This window comes from Pan troglodytes, chromosome 1 (genome assembly GCF_028858775.2).
Source record: "Pan troglodytes isolate AG18354 chromosome 1, NHGRI_mPanTro3-v2.0_pri, whole genome shotgun sequence".
Taxonomy (NCBI): Eukaryota; Metazoa; Chordata; class Mammalia; order Primates; family Hominidae; genus Pan; species Pan troglodytes.
Window position 1 is genome coordinate 99,021,667 of NC_072398.2, and position 11,908 is coordinate 99,033,574.

Here is an 11,908-nt window from a genome sequence, read left to right on the forward strand (position 1 = left end):
AGGCACCTGTAATCCCAGCTGCTTGGGAGGCTGTGGCAGGAGAACAGCTTGAACCTGGGAGGCAGAGGTTGCAGTCAGCCGAGATTGCACCATTGCACTCCAGCCTGGGCAATAAGAGTGAAACTCCATCTCAAAAAAACAAAAACAAAAGAAAAAGAACATTTATGATTCATGGGAGGAGGTCAAAATATCATTAACAGAAATTTGGAAGAAGTTGATTTCCAATCCTCATGGATGACTTTGAGGAGTTTAAGACATCAGTGGAGGAAGGAACTGCAGATGTGGTAGAAATAGCAAGGGAACTAGATTTAGAAGTGGAGCTTGAAGATGAATCTGAATTGCCTCAATCTCATGATAAAACTTTAACAGATGTGGAGTTGCTTCTTATGGATAAGCAAAGAAAGAGATTTCTTGAGATGGAATCTACTTGTGAAGATTCTGTGAACATAGTGGAAATGACAACAAAGGATTTAAAATATTACAACAACTTAGTTGTTAAAGCAGTGGCAGGGTTTGAGGATTGATTCCAATTTTGAAAGAAATTCTACTGTAGTTAAATGCTATCAAAAAGCATCGCACGCTACAGAGCAATCTCTTGTGAAAGGAAAGGTCAATTGATGCAGCAATGTCATTGTTTTATTTAAGAAATTGCCGGAGCCACCTCAGTGTTCAGCAACCACCACTGTGATCAGTCAGCAGCCATCAACATCAAGCCAAGACTCTCCACTAGACTCAGACGAACGTTAGCATTTTTTTTTAGCAATAAAGTATTTTCAAATTAAAATGTGTATACTTCTAAGACATAATGCTATTGCACACTTAATAGTCTACAGTATAGTATAAACATAACTTTTATAAGCACTGGGAAACCAAAAAATTTGTGTGACTCGCTTCATTGTGATATTCACTTTATTGCTGTGGTTTGGAACACAAACTGCAACATCTCTGAGCTTTGCCTATATGTCTGATCTTTGTCTCTGGTTGCCAGCACATGGGTTCAAAAACCCTTGGAGAATGGGCGCAGTGGCTCACGCCTGTAATTCCAGCACTTTGAGAGGCCGATGCAGGAAGATTGCTTGAGTCCAGGAGTTTGAGGCTGCAATGAGCTATGACTGCACCACTGCCCTCCAGACTGAGTAATGGAGTGAGACCCCCATCTCTAAAAACAAACTAAAACCCTTAGAATTTCCTAAGGGACAGAAAGGGATATTTTTTTGTTATTCTTTATGATCCCCTTTTGACCATACCTGAGTTGATGTGAATGAATTAACACACTGTGAGTCCTTTGATATTTTCAAGGGACTGGCTGGTCACACCAGAAAGACCAAGCATAGGTTCAGAGGACTGAACTTTCAATCTTTCAATTTTACTGACCTACCCTACTCCCGGCAACCCTGATCTTCTTGGAGGAGAGAGAGTCTAGAGATTGGGTTCAGTCAAGTGGCCAATGATTTCATGAATCATGCCCTACATAATGAAAACCTAATAAATACTCTAGACTCCAAAGCTCAGTGGAGCTTCCTAGTTTGTGAACACGTTGATGTACAGGGAGGGTGATGTACCCAGATTCCATGAGGAGAAGGCATGGGAAGCTCTGTTCCTGTTCCCTGCTCCCCCACCCTCAGACCTTGCCCTAAGTGTCTTTTTCATTGGTTGTTCTTGAATTGTATTTTTGTTTTTGGAGACAGAGTCTCTGTTGCCAGGCTGGAGTGCAGTGGCATGATCTCAGTTCACTGCAACCTCTGCCTCCCGGGTTCAAGCGATTCTCCTACCTTAGTCTCCCAAGTAGCTGGGACTACAGGTGCGCGCCACCATGCCTGGCTAATTTTTGTATTTTTAGTAGAGACAGGGTTTCACCACGTTGGCCAGGATGGTCTTGATCTCCTGACCTCATGATCCACCCACCTTGGCCTCCCAAAGTGCTGGGATTACAGGTGTGAGCCACCACGCCTGGTTTCTTTCTTTCTTTTTTTTTTGAGATGGAGTCTCACTCTTGTCACCTAGGCTGGAGTGTAATGGCACAATCTCGGCTCACCGCAACCTCTGCCTCCTGGGTTCAAGGGATTCTTCTGCCTCAGCCTCCCAAGTAGCTGGAATTACAGACGCCTGCCACTACTCCTGTCTAATTTTGTTGTATTTTTTTTTTAGTAGAGATGGGGTTTCACCATGTTTGCCAGGCTGATCTTGAACTCCTGACCTCAGGTGATCCGCCTGCCTTGGCCTCCCAAAGTGCTGGGATTATGTGGGATTACAGATGTGAGCCACTGTGCCTGGCTTTTTTTTTTTTTTTTTTTTGACAATCTCATTCTGCCACCCAGGCTGGAGTGCAGTGGTACAATCAGCTCACTGTAGCCTCAAGCTCCTGGACTCAAGCAGTCCTCCTGCCTCAGGCCTCTCAAGTAGTTGGGACTACAGGTGCATATCACCACGCCCTGGTTTTTTGTTTTATTGAATTGTATTCCTTTTTTTTTTTTTGAGGCAAAGAAAATTGTCATTCAGGTCTGTCATCCAGGCTGGAGTACAGTGGCACAAACATGGCTCACTGCAGCCTTGGCTTCTTGGGCTCAAGTGATCCTCCCACCTCAGCCTCTGTCTGAGTAGCTTAGGACCACAGGTGTGCACCACCACACCCAGCTAATTTTTAAAAATTTTTGTAGAGATGGGACTTGCCATGTTTCCCAGGCTAGTATCAAATTCCTGGGCTCAAGCAATCTTTCTGCCTTGGCCTCCCAAAATGTTGAGATTCCGGGCATGAACCACTGCATCTGGAGTGAATTCTATTCTTTTTTTTTTTTTTTTTTTTTTTGTGAGGGAGTCTCGCTCTTGTCACCCAGGCTGGAGCGCAGTGGCGTGATCTCTGCTCACTACAAGCTCCACCTTCCGGGTTCACGCCATTCTCCTGCCTCAGCCTCCCTAGTAGCTGGGACTACAGCTGCCCGCCACCACGCCTGGCTAATTTTTTGTATTTTTAGGGGAGACGGGGTTTCATCGTGTTAGCCAGGATGGTCTCGATCTCTTGACCTCATGATCCTCCCGCCTCAGCCTCCCAAAGTGCTGGGATTACAGGCATGGGCCACCGCGCCTGGCTGTGAATGCTATTCTTTATGATACAAATGTGATGTTAAATAACAGTTGTATTATTTACCCAGAACAGTGGGTTCTGGGTTGTTCTAGCAAATTATTGAACCTGAGGAGGTTGTGGGAAGCCCTGAATTTATAGTTGTGTGGGCAGAAGTTTGGGTGGTTTGGGGACACCCAAGATGCAATTTTGTGAAGGACTTTGTCCTTAACCTGTGGATTCTGCACTTAAGGTTCATAAATTTGGAAACAGTTTTATTTTTTATGAAGGATTGCAGCCTGCAGGCTGGGAAGTGTAGCCTCTGGTAGAAACTGAAAGCAGGCACTTTGAGGGAGGAGAGGGTGAGGCAGAAATTTATGCTGAATGGATTGGCTTTGTATACAGTCAACAGGTTACAGGAGGAGCTGTGAATATTCATAAAGAGGGGGGCACATGCTAGTAAGTCAAAATGCATGTTACAAATGTCACATGTTTACTTTGGGGTGGTGACTTAATATTTAAATGTATTAAAATTAGGCTGTAATGTCAGAAAGTGAAATGGAGGACATAGAGGCATCCTGTGCACAGCCTCTGTAAAGTGGCCAGAACAAGTCCACGGACAGTGGTCTCTTGACCAAGAGGGGGCCCATTCAGTTGGCCGGGAGTACTTAGGATTTCATTTTTATTTCTCAGTAGGTAGTATCAGAATTGAAATGTAGAACACCCAGTTGACACCCGAGAATTGGTGTTAGAATGCAGTTTGATTAATGTAACAATGATAATAATTCTAACACTATTCTCCTAGTCCCCAACTTCAGTCATACCTCATCTCTTATAACCAGGCTGTCTTGTATGTCCCATTCTTTACAGATCTATGGACTATTTTATTTGATGCATCACGAACCCCCTCTATTCCTGAAGTAGCTCCCTGACTTTTCCTATTCTTTTCTCTTTTTCTACTATAATGAATTTTAAATAATAATGACAAATCAATTTTCCCAAATGGACAACTTTATTAGTAATACTCCTTTTAATTTAATTAATTAATTAATTTATTTATTTTTTGAGATGGTGTCTCAGTCTGTCGCCCAGGCTAGAGTGCAGTGGCATGATCTCAGCTTACTGCAACCTCTGCCTCCCAGGCTCAAGCAACCTCCCACCTCAGCCCCCCAAGTAGCCGGGATCACAGGCATGCACCACCATACCCAGTAAATTTTTGTATTTTTAGTAGAGACGAAGTTTTGCCATGTCGCCCAGGCTGGTCGCAAACTCCTGAGCTCAAGGGATCCACCCACTCGGCCTCCCAAAGTGCTGAGATTACAGGCGTGAGCCACCACACCTGGCCAGTAATACTCCTTTACTTAAAAATATTCTGTGCACCCTAATGGCTGGGTGTGGTGGCTCACGCCTGTAATCCCAGCACTTTGGGAGGCCAAGGCAGGCAGATCACCTGAGGTCAGGAGTGCAAGACTAGCCTGACCAACATGGAGAAACCCTGTCTCTACTAAAAATACAAAATTAGCCAGGTGTGGTGGCACATGCCTGTAATCCCAGCTACTTGGGAGGCTGAGGCAGGAGAATCGCTTGAACCCGGGAGGCAGAGGTTGTGGTGAGCCAAGATCGTGCATTGCAACTCCAGCTGGGCAACAAGAGTGAAACTCTGCCTCGAAAAAAAATATACATATATTCTGTGCACCCTCATTGCTTATTCATCAAGGTTCTCTATACTCCAGCCCCTTCTTCCTGAGTTACTTCCACTCTTTCCCTAGATATACTCTACTTTCTGACCACATTGACCTTCTCATGACCATATGTTGTGGGTTGAATTGTGTCCTTCAAAAAGATATGTTCAAGTTCTAATGCCTACCTATGAATGTGACCTTATTTGGAGATAGAGTCATTGTAGATGTAGTTAAGATGATGTCCTAGTGGGTGGGTGGGCTCTAATCCAGTATAAGCTATGTACCTATGAGAGGAGGATATAGATACAGACGCAGAGCTGGGGGGCATGTGAACAGAGAGACATATAAAGAAAACAACATATCACGGTGGAGGCAGAGATTGGAGTGATGTGTGTCTACAAACCAAAGAATGCCAAGAATTGTCTGCAACCACCAGAAGCTAAGAAGCAGCAAGGAAAATCCTCTCTTAGAGCCTTCAGAGAAAGTATTGCCCCACCCACAACTCTATGTCAGACTTCTGGCCTTCAGAACTGTGAGAGATTTCTGCTGTTTTAAGCCACCCAGTTTGTGGTACCTTGTTCCAGCAGCCCTGGGAAATGAATACACAAATCTCTCTGTCTTTGCTCACACTTTGCCCTCTGCCTGGAATGTTTTCCATCTCATCAAGATCCCACCCACCTTCAGGCAGTCTCTTTCATGGACCCCTGGAGACAGTCTTTCTCTTGCATATCCATGGGTTGCTTGTCTAGACTACCCTCATGATGCAGCCATTACTCAGCCTCTTACCATTATTCTTTCTGTCCCCATAACAGAGAAAACTGAAAGGCAGTACTCGTCTCAGGGAAATTCTCTGGAGGGTAGGAACTCTCTTTGTGTCTTCCATCTTTTGTAGCATTGTCTTGCTTACAATGTCGGTTTAGGTCTTTTTTTTTTTTTTTTTTTTGAGACGGAGTCTCACTCTGTCGCCCAGGATGGAGTGCAGTGGTGCGATCTCAGCTCACTGCAAGCTCCGCCTTCCAGGTTCATGCCATTCTCTTGCCTCAGCCTCCCGAGTAGCTGGGACTACAGGCGCCCGCCACCATGTCCGGCTAATTTTTTGTATTTTCAGTAGAGACGGGGTTTCACTGTTAGCCAGGATGGTCTGGATCTCCTGACCTCGTGATCCGCCCACCTCGGCCTCCCAAAGTGCTGGGATTACAGGCGTGAGTCACCGCGCCCGGCCGGTTTAGGTCTTTATAACCAACCCGCTTAGTTGTGATTAGCTGTCTCATTACAGAAATGTAAGACAGAAAGATCTTAAGTATAGCTTAAAAATGGCTGGAGTTGGCCGGGCGCAATGGCTTACGCCTATGATCCCAGCACTTTGGGAGGTCGAGGCGGCGGATCACGAGGTCGAGATTGAGATCATCCTGGCCAACATGGTGAAACCCCATCTCTACTAAAAATACAAAAAAATTAGCTGGGCGTGGTGGCACACGCCTGTAGTCCCAGCTACTGGGAGGCTGAGGCAGGAGAATCACTTGAATCTGGGAGGCGGAGGTTGCAGTGAGCCGAGATCGTGCCACTACACTCCAGCCTGGGTGACAGAGCGAGACTCTGTCTCAAAAAAAAAAAAAAAAAAGGATGGAGTTTGCTTTTTTTGATATCATCCCTTCAACCCACACTGTACTTGATGTTTAGACTTAAAGCATACAGTTCTCTACAGACAGTTTAGTAGCACATCAAGGAGAAAAAAATTATGTAAAACATCTCAAAAGAGAAATACAGTAAAATCTCCAAGTTACTATAGGTATATATAATCCATGTTACCAATTCAGATTAAACTGCTTAGTAGGAGGACACCTTGATGCCCACATTGATGCCAGCTGAAAATAAAGAAAATGTTCTGTAATGAACTAATTTATTCTAAACACACTATTTGAAAAGTCAGTCTACTACATGACCATTAGTTAGGGCTAAGAAGAAATCAACTCATGTCCTAATTGAAGCCAAAGGCCAAATGATATTGACACATCACAGGAGAAACAGGAGAATTTTTGAAGCTTACTTTCTTAAGATGTAAGTGCTAAACTGAATTGGCCAATTTAGAAAACAGCGTCTGGATTAAACATTCTTGTTTTTCTTAAGCATTTTGGGAAAGATGAGGGACTAGTCTGTGTACAGAGTTATCTGCATAAAGTTTCAAGAGTCATAATCATAAGAACAATGAACATTATGTTGGGATTTTATCTTTTCCAAATTTGTCAATATATTGGCAAAGGAAGAAAAGTTTTCTTTTTAGAGTATGTGCTATTGCTTTAGTTATTTGGAGGAATTACAAGCCTTAAAAGTTGCAATTAGGATTCCTTAAGAGGGTCAGGTGTGGTGGCTCATGCTTGTAATCCCAGCACTTTGGGAGGCAGAGGTGGGCAGATCCCTTGAAGTCAGGAGTTCAAGACCAGCCTGGCCAACATGGTGAAACCCCGCCTCTACTAAAAATACAAAAATTAGCTGGTGTGGTGGCGCACGCCTGTAGTCCTAGCTACTCGGGGGGCTGAGGCAGGAGAATCGCTTGAACCCGGGAGGAGGAGGTTGCAGTGAGCCGAGATTGCGCCGCTACACTCCAGCCTGGGCAACAAAGTGAGGCTCCATCTCGGGGAAAAGAAAAAAAAAAAGGATTCTTGAAGAGTGTCCAAATAATACCTTGCAGGAAAATGAAGAGTGTATGGATGCTGCAATCAAGAGGAATTCTGGGAACTGCGAGATGAGAATGAGGCCTAACAGGTGCCATGCAGCGAGCTTTCGCAGTGGCAGCTTCCACTGTTAAAATGATAGTGGAACAAGATGAGACTAAATTGTCAGTGATTTCTCTCTATATTATGGGGATAGACCTGTTTTCTTCATTTATCAAGCTCTGCTCTCTCCTACAGACATACCTTGCTTTTTAACAACTGTTGAAAAGGTCAGCTTTCTGCTAAAGGGTCACATCAAAATAGCATTGTTAACGTTACCATTTTTGTCTTCTGAATCAGATTCTATTTTCTGAATCAAATTTCAGCCTGTTTGACAGCCAGTGTGGTTGGGCTGCTGGACTTTATCTCTTGAGATTTGATAGGTAGCTGCTTAGAATTTTCCACATATTTAAATGCATGTGTCATGTCTACTAAATGTGTCTTGCATTGCTAGAGTGGTGCTCCTTATTGTGTGTATATTTGCCCTGGATTTTAATTCTGGAATGCATTATTCACTTAAAGGTAAATAGCAAGTATATTTGAGCAAAAACATTGTTATTAGCAACCATAAAAAGGGTGCATACAGTTTTATAGCCAACGTGATAATATGAGATGTAATTGGACAGGCACGGTGGCTCACGCTTGTAATCCCAGCACTTTGGGAGGCCGAGGCAGGTGGATCACGAGGTCAGGAGATCGAGACCATCCTGGCTAACATGGTGAAACCCTGTCTCTACTAAAAAAAAAAAAAAAAAAAAAAACCAGACAAAAATTAGCTGGGCGTGGTGGTGGGTGCCTGTAGTCCCAGCTACTTGGGAGGCTGAGGCAGGAGAATGGCGTGAACCCAGGAGGCGGAGCTTGCAGTGAGCCGAGATCGCCCCACTGCACTCCAGCCTGGGCGACAGGGCAAGACTCCATCTAAAAAAAAAAAAAACATATATATATGAGATGTAATTATTTAAATGCCACAATTCTGACTGAACGGGATAGTCAAAGTACTAAAAGACTAATAAAATGCTCCTGTATTAGTTTCATATTGTTGCTATAACAAATTACCACAAATGAAGCCACTTAACACAAATTAATTGTCTTACAGTTTTAGAGGTTAGATGATGGAAATGGATCTTACGGTGCTAAAATCAAGGTGTCCACAGGGCTGTGTTCCTTCTGCGGGCTCTAGGGGAGAATCTGTTCTTTGGCTTTTCCAGCTTCTAGATGCTGCCCGAATTCCTTGGCTCATGGCCCCCCTTCATCTCAAAGCTAACTATTGCACCACGCTGACCTCCACTTCCAGCATCTCTGACTCTGACTTTCCCGTTTCCCTCTTTTACTTATAAGGACTCTTGTGATTACATTGGGCCCAGGATAATCTCTCCATCTCAAAATCCTTAACTTCATCACACCTGCAAAATCCCTTTTGTCCTGTAAGGTAACATATTTACTCTGAGGATTAGGACATGGACTTCTTAGGGTGAGGAGGGATTATTCTGCCTGCCACAGTTCCTTAATATAAAAACCTAAGGAATTTTCCTTCACCTAAGGGATTTAAAGTGCTAAGAAATTAGCAATGAATATATAAACAAATTTCTACTATAATTTGTTTTTTAGAAAAACTTCTGGATGTTTTAAATAATTGCATATTCCAGAATAGCTTGACTTTTTTATATAACTGAAAAAAGATCCTTTTAATATCTGGTGACATATACCTCTCCTCTCTCTGTGATCAGAATGATATATTTCCAGATTTTGTGTTTTGCTTTAGCTTTTTACTTCCAAGTCATATGACTTTTCTAGGTTATAGTTTCAAATATATATATTCTAAATCATTTGGTTGCCCTTTAAAGATGAAAGCATAAGAACTATTTGCACTTTGCTTTATTGTATGATTAGAAGACTTTCTAATTGCATTAATCAGAATGGGGCCAGGTGCGGTGGCTCACACCTGTAATCCCAGCACTTTGGGAGGCCGAGGCTGGTGGATGGCTTGAGCCCAGGAGTTCAAGACCAGCCTGGGCAACATGGCAAAACCTGTCTCTACCAAATCCATCCCACCCTGTGCCCCCTCCAAAATTAGCAGGGTGAGTTGGCACGTGCCTGTAGTCTCAGGTACTCTGGAGGCTGAGACAGGAGGATTGCTTGAGCTCAGGAGGCAGAGGTTGCAGTGAGCTGAGATCATGTTGCTGTACTCCAGCCTGGTGACAAAGCACGACCCTGTTTCAAAAGAAAAAAAAAGAGAGAGAGAAAGAGAATAGGATGAACCCAGTAAAAACAGAGTCAATAATGCCACAGCCTCTGAAGAAGAGATCGGGCAGTGATCACAAACTGCTCTGGGTAGCTGTATTAGTCAGGGTTCTCTAAAGGGACAGAACTAATGGGAGAATAAAGGGGAGTTTATTAACTCACACGATCACAAGGTCCCACAATAGGCCATCTGCAGGCTGAGGAGTAAGGAGAGCCAGTCCGAGTTCCAAAACTGAAGAACTTGGAGTCCGATGTTCGAGGGCAGGAAGCAGCCAGCACGGGAGGAAGATGTAGGCTGGGAGGCTAGGCCAGTCTCTTTTCACATTTTTCTGCCTGCTTATATTCCAGCTGCACTGGCAGCTGATTAGGGTGCCAGATTACGGGTGGATCTGCCGTTCCCAGCCCACTGACTCAAATGTTAATCTCTTTTTGCAACACCCTCACAGACACACCCAGGATCAATACTTTGCATCCTTCAATCCAATCAAGTTGACACTCAGTATTAACCATTACAGTAGCTAAAACAGATTTCCATTTCAAGGGTCTGCTAATAAGAGCTTGACAATTGTAGAGCTATACGACTTTCAATTTCACTACATAATAAAAAAAATTAGGTCTGAAAATGTTAATAAAGAATGAAATATTTTTAATTATACAAATGTATTTAGGCCGGGCATGCTGGCTAATGTCTGTAATACCAGCACTTTGGGAGGCCAAGGAGGGCAAATCACTTGAGCTCTGGAGTTCAAGACCAGCCTGGGCAATATGGTGAAACCCCGTCTCTACTAAAATTATAAAAATTAGCCAGGCGTGGTGGTGCGTGCCTGTAGTCCCTGTTACTCTGGAGGCTGAGGCACGAGAATCACTTGAGCCCGGGAGGCAGGGAGGTTGCAGTGAGCAGAGGTTGCACCACTGCACTCTAGCCTGGGCGACAGAGCGAGACTCTGTCTCAAAAAAAAAAAATTATTATTTTTTGAGACAGAAAAAAATTATTATTTTTTTGATACAGGTTGCTTACTGCAACCTCCGCCTCCCAGACTCAAATGATTCTCGTGCCTCAGCCTCCCCAGAAACTGGGATTACAGGCATGCACCACCAAGCCTGGCTAATTTTTTATATTTTTAATAGAGACGGGGTTTCACCATGTTGCCCAGGCTGGTCGCAAACTCCTGGCCTCAAGTAATCCACCTGTCTCAGCCTCCCAAACTGCTGGGATTACAGGCATGAACCACTGCTCCCGGCCCGATTATTCTTATTTTTTGTTTAGTTCTTCAGTGAAATCAACTAAGTCAGTGAGAAATTTGATGAGGGGAGGAAGTTAGTGACAGTCCAAACTCCTTTTTTATTTTTTAAATATCAAGTTCTCAGTAATTTGCAAGTGTTAAAATTCATAGAACTAGCCGGGCACGGTGGCTCACACCTGTAATCTCACCACTTTGGAAGGCTGAGGCAGGCGGATCACGAGGTCAAGAGATCATGACCATCCTGGCCAACATGGTGAAACCCCGTCTCTATTAAAAATACAAAAATTAGCCGGGTGTGGTGGCGGACGTCTGTAATCCCAGCTACTTGGGAGGCTGAGGCAGGAGAATTGCTTGAACACGGGAGACGGAGGTTGCAGTGAGCTGAGATCGTGTGCCACTGCACTCCAGCCTGAGAGACAGAGTGAGATTCCGTCTGGAAAAAAAAAAAATCACAGAACCAAGGTTTATAAGCATAATGCATTTGTATGAAGAATAATCATTCATAGCAGATTGGAATAAACCCTCCTAAATATCTTTCTAAAAGCCAGATTTGAAACTTATTTTGATATTTGATAAGAATTTTCATATTAGGCTGACAATCAATACAGGTTCCTGGTTGGCTGCATTATTAATGCTGAGCCTCAACGCTTTGCTAGAGCCCCTCTCCTTTTTTTTTTTTTTTTGAGACAGAGTCTTGCTCTGTTGCCCAGGCTGGAGTGCAGTGGGGCAATCTTGGCTCACTGCAGCCTCCCTGCCCCCTAGGCTCAAGGGATTCTCGTGCCTTAGCCTCCAGAATAGCTGGGACTACAAGCACCTGCCACTGAACCCGGCTAATTTTGTATTTTTAGTAGAGATGGGGTTTTGCCATGTTGCCAAGGCTGGTCTTGAACTCCTGCCCACCTCAGCCTCCTAAAGTGCCGGGATTACAGGCATGAGCCACCACATCTGGCCAGAGCCCTTTTTTTGAGTACA